Source organism: Triticum dicoccoides, chromosome 6B (assembly GCF_002162155.2).
Source record: "Triticum dicoccoides isolate Atlit2015 ecotype Zavitan chromosome 6B, WEW_v2.0, whole genome shotgun sequence".
Taxonomy (NCBI): Eukaryota; Viridiplantae; Streptophyta; class Magnoliopsida; order Poales; family Poaceae; genus Triticum; species Triticum dicoccoides.
Genome location: NC_041391.1, coordinates 140,745,254 through 140,763,510, shown reverse-complemented (window position 1 = coordinate 140,763,510; position 18,257 = coordinate 140,745,254).

Genomic DNA, 18,257 nt, shown 5'->3' with positions numbered 1-18,257 from the left:
ATTTTGCGTTGATTCTTTTTGATGCTGATCAATAAACAAATTGTCCAGGACTTCCTATTTTGGTAGGATTTTTAGAGTTCCATAAGTTTGCGTTAGTTACAGATTGCTACAGACTGTTCTGTTTTTGACAGATTCTGTTTTTCGTGTGTTGTTTGCTTATTTCGATGCATCTATGGCTAGTAAAATAGTTTATAAACCATAGAGAAGTTGGAATACAATAGGTTTAACACCAAAAATAAAGAATGAGTTCATTACAGTACCTTATGTGGTGGTTTTGTTTTCTTTCACTAACGGAGCTTATAAGATTTCCTGTTGAGTTTTGTGTTGTGAAGTTTTCAAGTTTTGGGTAAAGCTTTTATGGACTATGGAATAAGGAATGGCAAGAGCCTAAGCTTGGGGATGCCCATGGCACCCCAAGATATTCAAGGATAGCCAAAAGCCTAAGCTTGGGGATGCCCCGGGAAGGCATCCCCTCTTTCGTCTTCGTTCATTGGTAACTTTACTTGGAGCTATATTTTTATTCGCCACATGATATGTGTTTTGCTTGGAGCATCGTGTATTATATTAGTCTTTGCTTTTTAGTTTACCTCAATCATACTTGCTGTACACACCTTTTGGGAGAAGCCTACTTGATTAGAATTTGCTAGAATACTCTATGTGCTTCACTTATATCTTTTGAGCTTGATAGTTTTTGCTCTAGTGCTTCACTTATATCTTTTAGAGCACGAGGGTGGATTAATTTTATAGAAATTGCTAGTATCTCATGCTTCACTTATATTATTTTGAGAGTCTTTTAGAACAGCATGGTATTTTCTATGGTTACAAATTTGGTCCTAGAATGGTATGCATCCAAGTTGGGTATAATAAAAACTATCATAGGAAGTGAATTGGATGCTATGATCAATTTGATACTTGATAATTGTTTTGAGATATGGAGGTAGTGATATTAAAGTCATGATAGTTGGATGATTATGAATTTAAAGATTGCTTGTGTTGAAGTTAGCAAGTCCCATAGCATGCATGTATGGTTAAAGTTGTGTAACAAATTTGAAACATGAAGTGTACCTGGCTTGTGCATCCTTATGAGTGGCGGTCGGGGACGAGCAATGGTCTTTTCCTACCAATATATCCCCCTAGGAGCATGCGCGTAGTGCTTTATTTTTGATGACTTCTATTTTTTTGCAATAAGTATATGAGTTCTTTTGACTAATGTTGAGTCCATGGATTATACGCACTTTTACCTTTCCACCATTGCTAGCCTCTTTGGTACCGTGCATTGCCCTTTCTCATCTTGAGAGTTGGCGCAAACTTCGCCGGTGCATCCAAACCCCGTGACACGATACACTCTATCACACATAAACCTCCTTATATCTTCCTCAAAACAGCCACCATACCTACCTATTATGGCATTTCCATAGCCATTCCGAGATATATTGCCATGCAACTTTCCACCATTCCGTTCATCATCATCATGACATACTTTACTTTTGTCATATTGCCATTGCATGATCATGTAGTTGACATCGTATTTGTGGCAAAGCCACCATGCATAATTTTCCATACATGTCACTCTTGATTCATTGCACCATCACGGTACACCGCCGGAGGCATTCATATAGAGTCATATCTTGTTCTAGTTTCGAGTTGTAATTCATATGTTGTAATCAATAAAAGTGTGATGATCATCATTATCAGAGCAGTGCCCAAAAAGAAAAGAAAAAGAAAAAAAGAGAAGAAAGGCCAAAAAACGAGAAAGGCCCCAAAAAAGAAAAGAAAATAAAAATAAAAAAGAAGAAGAAAAAAATAAAAAAATAAAAGGGGCAATGTTACTATCTCTTTTTCCACACTTGTGCTTCAAAGTAGCACCTTGTTCTTCATGTAGTGAGTCTCATATATTGTGCTTCAAAGTAGCACCCTGTTTTTCATATAGTGAGTCTCATAGGTTGTCTTTTTCATGCTAGTGGGAACTTTTCATTATAGAACTTGGCTTGTATATTCCTACAATGGGCTTCCTCAAATGCCCTAGGTCTTCTTGAGCAAGCAAGTTGGATGCACACCCACTAGTTTCCTTTTATTGAGCATTCATTTATAGCTCTAGTGCATCCGTTGCATGGCAATCCCTACTCCTCATGTTGACATCAATTGATGGGCATCTCCATAGCCCATTGATTATCCTCGTCAATGTGAGACTTTCTCTTTTTTGTCTTCTCCACACAATCCCCATTATCATATTCTATTCCATCCATAGTGCTATATCCATGGCTCAAGCTCATGTATTGCATGAAGGTTGAAAAAGTTTGAGATTATTTAAGTATGAAACAATTGCTTGGCTTGTCATCGGGGGTATAGAAGTTGGGAACATCTTTGTGTGACGAAAATGAAGCATAGCCTAACTATATGATTTTGTAGGGATGAACTTTCTTTTGCCATGTTATTTTGAGAAGACATGATTACTTTGATTAGTATGCTTGAAGTGTTACTATTTCTTTTATCAATATGAACTTTTATTTTGAATCATTTGGATCTGAACATTCATGCCACAATAAAGAATATTACATTGAGAATTATGCTAGGTAGCATTCCACATCAAAAATTCTGTTTTTATCATTTTCCTACTCGAGGATGAGCAGGAATTAAGCTTGGGGATGCTTGATACGTCTCAAAGTATCTATAATTTTTGATTGTTCCATGCTATTATATTACCCCTTTTGGATGTTTATGGGCTTTATTTTACACATTTATATCATTTTTGGGACCAACCTACTAACCGGAGGCCCAGCCCGTATTGATGTTTTTTTTGCCTATTTCAGTATTTCGAAGAAAAAGAATATCAAACGGAGTCCAAACGGAATGAAACCTGCGGGAGCGTGATTTTTGGAACGAACATGATCCACGGGACTTGGAGTGCAAGTCAAGAAGTAGCCGAGGCGGCCACAAGATAGGAAGGCACGCCCACCCCCTCGGGGCGCACCCCCTATCTCGTGGGCCCCTCAGGCGGCCACCGACGTACTTCTTCCTCCTATATAAGCCTACGTACCCCAAAAACATCCAGGGATCCAAGGAAACACAATTTCCACCATCGTAACCTTCTGTATCCACGAGATCCCATCTTGGAGCCTTCGCTGGCGCTCCGCCGGAGGGGGAATCGACCATAGAGGGCTTCTACATCAACACCATAGCCCCTCCGATGAGTTGTGAGTAGTTTACCACAGACCTTCGAGTCCATAGTTATTAGCTAGATGGCTTCTTCTCTCTTTTTGGATCTCAATACAATGTTCTCCCCCTCTCTTGTGGAGATCTATTCGATGTAAACTCTTTTTGCGGTGTGTTTGTCGAGATCCGATGAATTGTGTGTTTATGATCAAGTTTATCTATGAGAAATATTTGAATCTCCTATGAATTCTTTTATGTATGATTGAGTTATCTTTGCAAGTCTCTTCGAATTATCAGTTTGGTTTGGCCTACTAGATTGGTCTTTCTTGCCATGGGAGAAGTGCTTAGCTTTGGGTTCAATCTTGCGGTGTCCTTTTCCAGTGATAGCAGGGGCAGCAAGGCACGTATTGTATTGTTGCCATCGAGGATAAAAAGATGGGGTTTATATCATATTTCTTGAGTTTATCCCTCTACATCATGTCATCTTGCTTAATTTGTCACTCTGTTCTTTATGAACTTAATACTCTAGATGCAGGCAGGAGTCGGTCGATGTGTGGAGTAATAGTAGTAGATGCAGGAAGGAGTCGGTCTACTTGTTGCGGACGTGATGCCTATATACATGATCATGCCTAGATAATCTCATAATTATTCGCTTTTCTATCAATTGCTCAACAGTAATTTGTTCACCCACCGTAATACTTATGCTATCTTGAGAGAAGCCTCTAGTGAAATCTATGTCCCCGGGTCTATCCTTTATCTTATTTTCTTTCGATCTACTTTTATATGCATCTTTACTTTTTGCATCTATATTATAAAATACCAAAAATATATTTATCTTATCATACTATCTCTATCAGATATCACTTTCGCAAGTGGCCGTGAAGGGATTGACAACCCCTTTATTGCGCTGGTTGCGAGTTCTTTGTTTGTTTGTGTAGGTGCGTGGGACTTTTGAGGAGCCTCCTACTAGATTGATACCTTGGTTCTCAAAAACTGAGGGAAATACTTACGCTACTATTGCTGCATCACCCTTTCCTCTTCAAGGAAAACCAACGCAAGCTCAAGACGTAGCATTGGTCAAGCTGGTCACTAGGATCTGCATGGAGGCGTCGGAGGAGGATATGGAGCAGATGATGCATGTTGGGGGAGGAGATTTTGCCGGAGGAAGTAATTGCGTGGGCGTGCTCGGAGATGAGATCCTCCTCGCCGGTGAGCGGAGCCAAGTGAAGAGCATTCTGGTCTCTTCAACCACCTCTTGCCTGATCTACGCTGGTGATGCGTCAAAGCTTCTACATCTCCATCAAGCAACCTTGGATCTCGGCTCCCCACTCAGGAGGGTTGCGGATCCGATGATTCAGGCGAAGGTGGCGGATGCAGCCCGCCTGCGGCGCGGGATCAGGGGAGGACAAGACAGAGCCTCGCCAGAGAAGACCCAGGTCACCAAGGTGGGCGAGATACTCTGTTTTGCAGGAGAGGAACAGAGCGGGGCCCCGCTGGTCAGGAAGGGAAGATAGATGAAGATCGGTCTGCATGCTTGCGTGGAAGGACTAGCTGAGGTGGAGCAGCCACATGAGGAAGAAGATGAGGCCATCAAGGCGTACTTTGGGCAGCTGTGGGAATGCGACAAATCTACAAAACCTAATTCCCCCTCAGCCCTCGTATGGATTGAGAAATCCTTCCCCAGCAACCAATCCTTCTTCACCGCCGCCTGCCATCCGGCTTGGTATCGGGGCCAATACCACCTGCCGACATCGACCTTGTCAAATTCAGAGAGCGAGTGGAGAGGGGAGCGAATAAATTCCTTGGAGCTGGTTGCCATGGCTGATGCCCAAGGCCGTGGGCGTGGGCGTGGCCGACGCGACCCCAACAGGAACCATGGGGGAGGTGAGGGGCATCTGGATCAAGCCGATCATGGAGGGAGTGGACAGAATCAGTGGGCGCCTCAACAATTTGGCCCCCCACCACAACAGTTCCCCTTCGGATTTGGCTTCCAAGGCGCTCCCCCTCCTCCATGGTACCAGGGCCCTTTCCTGCAACCACCACCTATGATGAATCAGTGGGGGGCTCCTGGCAACTAGGGGCCAAATCAGTTGCAGAACCACCAGCAGCAACCAAGCAGCGCCCAGGGGTATCAGGGGCAGATGCCACCATAGATGCAGGTGTAGGGGAATCAAGGGCAGACTACCCAGTGCAAACAGGAGGAGAGGGTACCAAGGACAGTAGCAATCCAACACAACAACAAAGGAAGAAACATCCACATGGCAAAAGCAAGAATGTCAGCAAGGCTAAAGATACTTCAGGTGCCGATTACAGTGATGTTACATGCTACACTTGTGGAGAACCTGGGCACCACAAAGCTCAGTGTCCAAAACCCACATCCTGCTTCATCTGTAAGATGGTGACCCACAAAGTGGATGACTGCCCAGTCAGGAAAAAGCCTAGGAACTATGCTAAGTATGTAGGTAGTGCTGCTTCAGGTCTAGGTTTCTTCAAGATTGATGTCCCAGATGTTAATGAGCAACATGTTGGAAATAGAAGGAATGTTGGGATTGTATACACTGAAGCTGGTCAAGTAACTAAGGAGGAGCTGGCTCATAATTTCTCTACCATCTACAAAACCAACTGGCCCTGGCATATTAGAATGTTAGACAACTGGACTTTCTTGGACAGTGGCTGGTTATCCCAATTTTGGATTGCTTGAGATTGAAGGAGTAATAGTCAATGTGGAAGTGTGGAAAGGGGATATGGGATACCATGCAGAACTCCAGTCTGTTTGGCTCCAACTAAGAGGGGTGGCTCCAAAATGGGTAGAATGGTCAGTGTTGGAACAATTTGCTTCTGTCCTGGGAACTCTGATAGATGTAGATTGGCAAGGAAATTTCAAAATCTTCTTTGAAGTGGTTAGGATCAAAATCATACGTAAAGACTTTACCAAAATTCCATCTGAAAGGATTTTTGGGATAGGAGATAAGCTATACAAGATCAACATAACTGTGGAGCCACCAGAAGAAGAGCTTGATCAAGATGATCTGCTGGATGAGGACACCGACAAAAGCAAGGAGAAAGAACTGCAACACAATACCAGCAGTGATAATGGAGCTGGAGGCTCACATCACACTACAAATGCACCATCATCTCAATCTGGAGGGAGTGGCTCCACCCCTGGGTCCTCTCATCAGGGTAAGCAGAATGTGTTGTCATACCTCCAAGAACTCCAAGACCCCATTTCCTTGGAGGAAAGCTTCAAAATGCTGCAAGAGATGGAAATTGGAGATGAGGAAGAGGAGGATAACATCAGCATGCTTGATGATCAGGTTGGGGATGCAAATGATGGTGAAAACCTGGAGGGGGTAGTGTTCAGTCCAAGTCTCTCATCAATTACTACTCAAGCCCCACCCATGCAGCAAAAATGGGGCCCAGTCCAAGCCCAAAGGAAGAGCTCTAGGATTGACATAGGAGGAAGAACAATTATGGAAATAGCTATGGGATTAAAGAAGGTTCAAAATCTGGAAGAGCCTAAAGCTAAACACAAAGGTACAATTAAGGAAAACTCTTTTGAAAACTTTCATGATCCTGCATTTATTTCTATAGCTAAAATGGTAGGAGTAGAGGTTGATGAACACAAAGATACATATGCTTCTGTGGTCACTAGAAATAAGATCCCTAGAGGGCCTGTAGGGACCCATCTCCTGGTGGGAAGTTTGAACCATGATAAAGGTACAATTAAGAGTCCTGTTCATAGCTCAATAGAGGGAGATAGGGTAATTAGTAATTAGTCCCCGAATAAGCCTGATGGGCTGAGTAATCCAGAGTCTGATCTAGGATCCCCCATTACACCTGAAGGGTTAAAAGGGATCTCCAATTCTGTAGATGACCAGAGTGTTATCTGGACTAAGATCTCCAAATATTGTCGGGGCAAGCACCCCAAGAAAACCCTTTTAGATGAATTGTCTATTCTGGAATATTAGGGGGATTACTACCCCGGGTAAGAAGACATGCATTGTTGATACCCTAACCAGAACAAATGCTAGCATTATTGCCTTTCAAGAGACCAAGAAAGAGGAGCATTCTACTTCCTTCCTCAAATCTATTAGTGGAAGTAAAAACTTTCTTTGGCATCACCTCCCTGCTGTAGGCACTTCTGGAGGTGCGTTAGTTGGTGTGGATGCAGATATCTTTGAGGTCTTGCATTGGAGCCCCTTGAATTTTTCTGTAGCATGCAAACTAAAGGTTAAATATAGTGGGATATGCTTTAGAGTTATAGTTGTATATGGATCCCCATATGAGGAGGGCAAAGATGATTTCATCTCTGAGCTTCACAACCTCTTTGTAGATGAGCAAATGCCCACACTCATAGGAGGGAATTTTAATTTGGTTAGATACCAGCAGGATAAGAGTAATGGAAACATTAATCACCACTAGGCAGATAAATTTAATGCCTGGGTGGAGATATGGAGTCTTCTGGAAATTAGGATGTCAGGTAGGAAATTCACTTGGGCTAACAACCAGGAGAATAACATTATGTCTACAATAGATAGGATCTTCCGCACCACTTAGCTGGAGGCTATTTTCCCACTATGCACTTCTCAAGCTCTCCCTAGAACTGGGAGTGACCATACTTAAGGAAATATGCCCTAGAGGCAATAATGAAGTTATTATTTATTTCCTTAATTCATGATAAATGTTTAGTATTCATGCTAGAATTGTATTAACCGGAAACTTAGTACATGTGTGAATACATAGACAAAACATATAGTCCCCAGTATGCCTCTACTTGACTAGCTCGTTAATCAAAGATGGTTATGTTTCCTAACCATAGACATGCGTTGTCATTTGATGAATGTGATCACATCATTAGGAGAATGATGTGATGGACATGACCCATCCATTAGCTTAGCGTTATGATCGTGTCAGTTTCATTGCTACTGCTTTCTTCATGACTTATACAAGTTCCTTAGACTATGAGATTATGCAACTCCCGAATACCGGAGGAACACTTTGTGTGCTGCCAAACATCACAACGTAAAAGGGTGACTATAAAGGTGCTTTGCAGGTGTCTTCGAAGGTGTTTGTTGGGTTGGCATATATCGAGATTAGGATTTGTCACTCCGTGTTTCAGAGAGGTATATATGGGCCCTCTCGGTAATACTCATCACTATAAGCCTTGCAAGCACTATAACTAATGAGTTAGTTGCGGGATGAAGTATTATGGAACGAGTAAAGAGACTTGCCAGTAACGAGATTGAACTAGGTATGATGATACAGATGATCGAATCTCGGGCAAGTAACATACCAATGACAAAGGGACCAACGTATGTTGTTATGCAATTTGAACGGTAAAGATCTTTGTAGAATATGTAGGAACAAATATGAGCATCCAGGTTCTGCTATTGCTTATTGAGCGGAGACGTGTCTCGGTCATGTCTACATAGTTCTCGAACCCATAGGGTCCGCACGCTTAACGTTCGATGAAAATTTGTATTATGAGTTTATGTGATTTGATGAACGAAGGTTGTTCGGAGTCCCGGATGAGATCACGAACATGACGAGGAGTCTAGAAATGGTCGAGACATAAAGATTGATATATTGGAAGGTTATATTCAAACACTGGAAGGGTTCCGAAGTGTATCGGATATTTTTTCGGAGTACCGAGAGGTTACCGGAACCCCCGGGGAGTCAATGGGCCTTAATGGGCTCTAGTGGAGATAGGAGGCAGCGGGCAAGTGGTGGGGCACGCCCCCTAGGCCCAAACCGAATTGGTTTAGGGTTTGGGGGGCCGCCCCCCCTTTCCTTCTTCTCTCCCCCTCCTTCTTCCTTCTCCTAATAGGAATAGGAAAGGGGGGAGCCAAACCTACTTGGAGTAGGACTCCCCCCCTTGGGCGCGCCACCCCTTGGCCGGCCTCCTCCTCCCTCCCTCCTTTATATACGTGGGAGGGGGGCACCCCATAGACACACAAGTTGATCAACTTGATCTTTTAGCCATGTGCGGTGCCCCCCTCCACAGATTTCCACCTCGGTCATATCTTCGTAGTGCTTAGGCGAAGCCCTGCGCTGATAACTTCATCATCACCGTCACCACACCGTCGTGCTAATGTAACTCTCCCTCGACCTTATCTGGATCTAGAGTTCGTGGGACGTCACCGAGCTGAACGTGTGCAGATCGCGGAGGTGCCGTACTTTTGGTACTAGGATCGGTCGGATCATGAAGACGTACGACTACATCAACCGCGCTGTCATAACGCTTCTGCTTTCGGTCTATGAGGGTACATGGACACACTCTCCCCTCTCATTGCTATGCATCACATAGATAGATCTTGCGTGATCGTAGGAAATTTTTGAAATTACCATGTTCCCCAACAGTGGCATCAAATCTAGGTCTATGCGTAGATGTTATATGCACGAGTAGAACACAAAGAGTTGTGGGTGATAATAGTCATACTGCTTACCAACATGTCATACTTTGATTCGGCAGTATTGTTGGATGAAGCGGCTCAGACCGACATTACGCGTACGCTTACGCGAGATTGGTTCTACAGACGTGCTTTGCACATAGGTGGCTGGTGAGTGTCTGTTTCTCCAACTTTAGTTGAATCAAGTGTGGCTACGCCCGGTCCTTGTTGAAGGTTAAAACATCACACTTGACGAAAAAACGTTGTGGTTTTGATGCGTAAGTAAGAACGGTTCTTGCTAGAAGCCCGTAGCAGCCACGTAAAACTTGCAACAACAAAGTAGAGGACGTCTAACTTGTTTTTGCAGGGCTTGCTGTGATGTGATATGGTCAAGCATGATGTGATATAAATTGTTGTATGAGATGATCATGTTTTGTAACAAAGTTATGGGCAAATGGCAGGAGCCATATGGTTGTCGCTTTATTGTATGCAAAGCAATCACCATGTAATTGTTTTACTTTATCACTAAGCGGTAGCAATAGTCGTAGTAACAATAGTGGTGAGACGACAACGATGCTACGAGGGAGATCAAGGTGTCGCGCCGGTGATGTTGGAGATCGTGACGATGCTTCGATGATGGAGATCATGAGCACAAGATGATGATGGCCATATCATGTCACATATTTTGATTGCATGTGATGTTTATCCTTTATGCATCTTATTTTGCTTAGAACATTAGTAGCATTATAAGATGATCCCTTACTAAATTTCAAGGTACAAGTGTTCTCCCTGAGTATGCACCGTTGCTACAGTTCGTCATGTCGAGACACCATGTGATGATCGGGTGTGATAAGCTCTACGTTCACATACAACGGGTGCAAGCCAGTTTTGCACGCGCAGAATACTCGGGTTAAGCTTGACGAGCCTAGCATATGCAGATATGACCTCAGAACACTGGAGACCAAAAGGTCGAGCGTGAATCATATAGTAGATATGATCAACATAGTGATGTTCACCATTGAAAACTACTCCATCTCACGTGATGATCGGACATGGTTTAGTTGATTTGGATCACGTGATCACTTAGATGATTAGAGGGATATCTATTTAAGTGGGAGTTCTTAAGTAATATGATTAATTGAACTTTAATTTATCATGAACTTAGTCCTGATAGTATTTTGCAAATTATGTTGTAGATCAATAGCTCGCGTTATAGCTTCCCTATGTTTTTATATGTTCCTAGAGAAAACTAAGTTGAAAGATGATAGTAGCAATGATGCAGACTGAGTTCATAATCTGAGGTTTATCCTCATTGCTGCACAGAAGAATTATGTCCTTGATGCACCGCTAGGTGACAAAACTATTGCAGGAGCAGATGCAGACGCTATGAACATTTGGCTAGCTTAATATGATGACTACTTGATAGTTTAGTGCACCATGCTTTATGGCTTAGAATCGGGACTTCAAAGACGTTTTGAACGTCATGGACCATATGAGATGTTCCAGGAGTTGAAGTTAATATTTCAAGAAAATACCCGAGTTGAGAGATATTAAGTCTCCAACAAGTTCTATAGCTAAAATATGGAGGAGAATAGCTCAAGCAGTGAGCATGTGCTCAGATTGTCTGGGTACTACAATCGCTTGAATCAAGTGGGAGTTAATCTTCCAGATAAGATAGTGATTGATAGAGGTCTCTAGTCACCATCACTAAGTTACTGGAACTTCGTGATGAACTATAGTATGCAAGGGATGATGAAAACAATTCCCGAGCTCTTCGTGATGTTGAAATCAACGAAGGTAGAAATCAAGAAAGAGCATCAAGTGTTGATGATTGACAAGACCACTAGTTTCAATAAAAGTGCAAAGGGAAAGAAAGGGAACTTCAAGTAGAATGGCAAGCAAGTTGTCACTCCCGTGAAGAAGCCCAAAGCTGGACCAAAGCCTGAAACTGGGTGATTCTACTGCAAAGGAAATGGTCACCGGAAGCGGAAATGCCCTGAATATTTGGTGATAAGAAGGATGGCAAAAGTGAACAAGGGTATATTTGATATACATGTTATTGATGTGTACATTACTAGTGTTTATAGTAGCCCCTAGGTATTTGATACTTGTTTGATTGCTAAGATTAGTAACTCGAAACAGGAGTTACAGAATAAACAGAGACTAGTTGAGGGTGAAGTGTCGATGTGTGCTGGAAGTGGTTCCAAGATTGATATGATCATCATCGCACAGTCCCTATACTTTCGAGATTAGTGTTAAACCTAAATAAATGTTATTTGGTGTTTGCATTGAGCATAAATATGATTAGATCATGTTTATTGCAATACGATTATTCATCTAAAATAGAGAATAAATTGTTATTCTATTTACATGAATAAAACCTTCTATGGTCATGCACCCAATGTCGATGGTTTATTGAATCTTGATCGTAGTGATACACATATTCATAATATTGATACCAAAAGATGCAAAGTTGATAATGATAGTGCAACATATTTGTAGCACTGCCGTTTGGGTCATATCGGTGTAAAGCACATGAAGAAACTCCATAAAGATGGACTTTTGGAATCACTTGATTATGAATCACTTGGTGCTTTCGAACTGTGCCTTATGGGCAAGATGACTAAAACCCCATTCTCCGTAACAATGGAACGAGCTAGTGACTTATTGGAAATAATACATACCGATGTATGCGGTCTAATGAGTGTTGATGCTTGTGGTGGGTATCGTTATTTTCTGACCTTCACAGATGATTTGAGCAGATATGGGTATATCTACTTAATGAAACACAAGTCTGAAACATTTGAAAAGTTCAAAGAATTTCAGAATGAAGTGGAGAATCATCGTAACAAGAAAATAAAGTTTCTACGATTTGATCATAGAGGAGAATACTTGAGTTACGAGTTTGGCTTTCATTTAAAACAATGTGGAATAGTTTCACAGCTCACGCCACATGGAACACCACAGTGCAATGGTGTGTCCGAATGTCATAACCGCAGTTTATTGGATATGGTGCGATCTATGATGTCTCTTACTAGGTTACCAGTATCATTTTGGGGTTATGCATTAGAGACAGCTGCATTCACTTTAAATAGGGCATCATCAAAATCCGTTGAGACGGCGCCTTATGAACTGTGGTTTAGCAAGAAACTAAAGTTGTCGTTTCTTAAAGTTTGGGGCTGCGATGCTTATGTGAAAAACCTTCAACCTGATAAGCTCGAACCCAAATCAGAGAAATGCGTCTTCATAGGATACCCAAAGGAAACTGTTGGGTACACCTTCTATCACAGATCTGAAGGCAAGATCGTTGCTAAGAATGGATCCTTTCTAGAGAAGGAGTTCCTCTCAAAAGAAGTGAGTGGGAGGAAAGTAGAACTTGATGAGGTAATTGTACCTTCTCCCGAATTGGAAAGTAGTTTATCACAGAAATCAGTTCTAGTGATTCCTACACCAATTAGTGAGGAAGCTAATGATGATGATCATGAAGCTTTAGATCAAGTTACTACCGAACTTCGTAGATCTTCCAGATTAAGATCCGCACCAGAGTGGTACGGTAATCCTATTCTGGAAGTCATGTTACTAGACCATGATGAACCTACGAACTATGAGGAAGCGATGATGAGCCCAGATTCCGTGAAATGGCTTGATGCCATGAAATCTGAGATGGGATCCATGTATGAGAACAAAGTGTAGACTTTGGTGGACTTGCCCGATGATCGGCAATCCATAGAAAATAAATGGATCTTCAAGAGGAAGACAGACACTGATAGTAGTGTTACTATCTACAAGCTTGATTTGTCGCAAAAGGTTTTCGACAGGTTCAAGGTGTTTAGCGATGCTTAAATCTGTCCGAATCATGTTAGCAGTTGCCATAATTTATGAAATCTGGCAGATGGATGTCAAACTGCATTCCTGAATAGATTTCTGGAAGAAGAGTTGTATATGATACAACCAGAAGGTTTTGTCGATCCAAAGGGTGTTAACAAAGTGTGCAAGCTCCAGTGATCCATTTATGGACTGGTGCAAGCCTCTCAGAGTTGGAATAAACGTTTTTGTAGGATCGAAAGTATGTCTAGAGGGGGGTGATTAGACTACTTGACCAAATAAAAACTTATCCTTTTCCCGATTTTAGTTCTTGACAGATTTTAGCAATTTCGGACAAGTCAAGCAATCTTAACTCAATTCAAGCAAGCATGCAAAGAGTATATGAGCAGCGGAAAGTAAAGCATGCAACTTGCAAGAATGTAAAGGGAAGGGTTTGGAGAGTGCAAACGCAATTGGAGACACGGATGTTTTTGTCGTGGTTCCGATAGGTGGTGCTATCGTACATCCATGTTGATGGAGACTTCAACCCATGAAGGGTAATGGCTGCGCGAGTCCACGGAGGGCTCCACCCAAGAAGGTTCCACGAAGAAGCAACCTTGTCTATCCCACCATGGCCGTCGCCCACGAAGGACTTGCCTCACTAGCAGTAGATCTTCACGAAGTAGGCGATCTCCTTGCCCTTACAAACTCCTTGGTTCAACTCCAAAATCTTGTCGGAGGCTCCCAAGTGACACCTAGCCAATCTAGGAGACACCACTCTCCAAGAAGTAACAAATGGTGTGTTGATGATGAACTCCTTGCTCTTGTGCTTCAAATGATAGTCTCCCCAACACTCAACTCTTTCTCACAGATTTGGATTTGGTGGAAAGAAGATTTGAGTGGAAAGCAACTTGAGGAAGGCTAGAGATCAAGATTCATATGGTAGGAATGGAATATCTTGGTCTCAACACAAGTGTAGGTGGTTCTCTCTCAGAAAATGTAAGTTGGAAGTGTAGGTTCGTTCTGATGGCTCTCTCCACGAATGAAGAGGAGGTGGAGGGGTATATATAGCCTCCACACAAAATCTAACCGTTACACACAACTTGCCAATCTCGGTGGGACCGAATTGATAAACTCGGTCAGACCGATTCAACAAATCTAGTGACCGTTAGGATTTTCGGTGGGACCGACATGCAACTCGGTAGGACCGATATGGTTAGGGTTAGGGCATAACATAATCTCGGTGAGACCGATTACACAAACTCGGTGAGACCGATTTTGGTAATAAGCTAACCAGAGAGTTGGTCAGGTAAACTCGGTGGGACCGATTCACTCATTTCGGTGAGACCGAAATGTTACGAAAGTGAAACAGAGAGTTTACATTGCAATCTAGGTGGGACCGATCGCTCATCTCGGTAGGACCGAAACGTTACGAAGGGAAACAGAGAGATTACAATCCCATATCGGTGAGACCGAGATCCCTATCAATGAGACCGATTTTCCTAGGGTTTGTGGCAGTGGCTATGACATCTGAACTCGGTGGCGCCAGATAGAAAGAATCGGTGGGGCCAAGTTTGACTTTTGGTTTAGGTCATATGTGGACGTGAGAAAGTAGTTGAGGGCTTTGGAGCATATCACTAAGCCCTTTGAGCAACAAAGCCATTAAGCAACACCTCATCCCTCCTTGATAGTATTAGCTTTTCCTATAGACTCAATGTGATCTTGGATCACTAAAATAGAAAATGTAGAGCCTTGAGCTTTGAGGTTGAGCCAATCCTTTTGTCCTTAGCATTTTGAGGGGTCCACTTTTCTCATCCATGCCATGCCAATCGTTGAGGTTTTCTGAAATATTTATCTTGAAATAGCATTAGCTCAATGAGCTATATGTTGTTAGGAATTACCAAAACCACCTAGGGATAGTTGCACTTTCAATCTCCCCCTTTTTGGTAATTGATGACAACATATAGATCAAAGCTTCGACAAATGATAATAGGAGTGAAAAACATTGTTGCTTTGAGAAGTATGTGATAAGTAAGAGCTCCCCCTAAATTTGTGCATAGTTTAAGATTTGCTTTGGACTGCAAATGCACAATGAGTTAGGATCATGGGTTACTCTTCCATGTCACATACATCTTGGTGGAGCACTCAAAATGATAATGATCAAATACATGCACTCATCACCAAGCAAAGTGAATGATCATATGGAGATATAAAAAGATAATGTCATCCAACAAGCATTAAGGTAGCATATGATCAAACACATGATCATCCAAGTATCACACAAGCATAAAGTATCTCAAACAAGCAAATAACAAAGTTCAACCACCAAAAAGCAAAACAAGAGAGAACAAAAGCAACACTCTCTCTCGACGCCTATGATCTATACATTTTCTCCCCCTTTGGCAACAAGTTACCAAAAAGTTCATAAAAAATGCATAGTGCTAGATCGACTCTCAGGCTTGGTCTTCAGGTGGTGGTGTAGAGATGGCTCCTTGGACGAAGACTTCTGTTGATGTAGATGGAGCTGGTGGAGTGGGTGCTAGAGCTGGTTGCACAGAAGCTATAGCTGGTGCAGATGATGTGGCTCTTGTGTCTGGAACAGGCACTGCAGCAGATCTCTGACTCCTGGGCACTCTAGCAAAAACATTAGTGGTAGTCTTGCCCTTCTTCTCCTGCACTTCATCCTAAAGTTGCGCAACAACAGACTGTATCTCAGTGACCTTCACATCCAAGTCATAGAACTTCTGCTCCATGATCCTCTCCAGGCTCTCCTGGTTTTGAGTCAGGGTGGCTAATTCTTTCTCAATCCTTAGAGTGGAGGCAATCAAGTAGCCAAGCTGATCTTGCTTGCTCTTCAGGAAGTACTGAGATGCCTCATCAATGGTTGGCATCTTTGCAGCCTTTTCAGTCCTTGCCTTCTCCTTCTTTTCTTGTGCTTGCATAGAGGATGGTTCATTTTCATCCATCACCACAGTGTTGTCCTCAAAGTCTGGGTAGATGGGCATGTGTTCCTTGTCCAAGAGGTATGTGCCAGTGCTCATCTTGGAGTTTATTAGCTCCTGGATCTGTGGGGCATATCCACAACTTCTCTTCTGATCTGCAGCTGTCCTCTTGATAGTTTCCACAATGAGGCTCATGACTTTGAACTTTTGAGGCACATCAAATATGTGAAGCAGGTTGATTGCATGGCCTCTGATCATCTTGTGATCACCTGACTTTGGCAAAAGAGTATGCCTGAGGATCCAGTTGATTGTTGGCAAACATGACAGAAGGTAATGTACTGATCTAAATTTGTGTGTCTCAATAGCAGCATCTGGGATCTCTCTGTACATGTGTGCCATGGAGTTGTGATCCTTCTTCTTATAGACATCCAAGTCATCCTCATTTTCCTTGGGAGCATTGATCAATTTTGCCCATTCTTCAACAGTTGATTGGTACCTTGTACCTTCAGACATCCAGACAATCCTTCCATCTGGGTAGAAGTGAGCTATGGAGTAGAACTGCATAATAAGCTCATCATTCCACTTTGTGAGATTCTGCCCAACAAAGTCCTCTACTCCACAAGACTTGAAACTATCATAGACTCCAGGATAGTGCTCTTCATTTTCCCTGATGTATTTCCAGTCCACCCATCTCATATCACAGACTATTGGCTTCTTGTCAAGCAACACTATCTCATAGAAATCCTGTTGTTCCTTTGTATGGAACCTGTAGTCCACATCGGTTCTCCTCCTGACTGCATAGGGATCAGTCAATCTCCACTGTCTGAGCCCTGCATCCTTCCTGAGCTTCATGTCCTCAGCTACTGGATGAACATCATCGTGATCTGAAATTTTGGGTTTCAACTTCCTCAAGACATGTGACTCATCATCTTCTTCTTCTTCAACAACAGCTTCAGGCACTGGGGCCTTGTTCTTCTCTCCAGCAGGAATATTCCTTGTATTCCTCTTGGGTGCAGCTTTGGGCTTTGGGGCAGCTGCCTTGGGAGCTTTTTTGGGCTTTGATGGAGCAGCCCCTGACCTGATTGCATCTCCCATAAGCTTTTGAGCTTTAGGTGCTGGTGCAGCAACCTCTTCTTCTTCCTCTTCCATCATGGAAGGCTTTCCAACAACCCTGGCCATGGTCTTCTTGACCCTTTCTTTCCTCTTCTTCCCTTCTGCAGTAGCCTCTTTGGGTTCAGATTCCAAATCACTTGAGTTGAGGCTCTGGCTTTAGACATGGGAATTCTTCTTGCAGGTGCTTTGGTCTTCATACCAGGCTTAGTGGCAGCAGCTGTGCCATATTCCTTCTTCAGCACCTTCTTCTTTGAGGTGGCCTCATCCTCAACAACCACATAGTCTTCATCCTCAGAATCTGAGGTTATCTTATTTCTGGCCCTGGTGGCTGCCTTTGGCAAGTTGTTGAGTGTGCTCCTACTACCATCATAGCTGCTAGAGGGACTAGTGCCCTCACTCATGTGAACGTGTTCCTTAGACTTGTTCTGACTGTCACTCTGATCAGACATAATGCAAACACTGTCAGCAGACCCTGTGAATAGATATAGATGAGATAGATTGTAACGCCCACGATGCGGCTATATCTCTCACGTTTCGAGGCACGACTTAGAGGCATAACCGCATTGTAGGTTTTGTCGCAAGAAGGGTCATCATCACACAATCCCATATAATGAACAAGAATGGGATAAAGAGAGTTGGCTTACAATCGCCACTTCACACAATACATAAATAAATTCAGGCATCATTCAAAATACACTCATAGACCGAGTACGGTCAAATCCAAATGAAAAGAAGATAACCCCAAATGCTAGATCCCCGATCTCCCAACTGGGCTCCGCTACTGATCATCAGGAAACGAAACGTAGTAACAACCAAGGTCCTCATCAAACTCCCACTTGAGCTCGGTTGCATCACC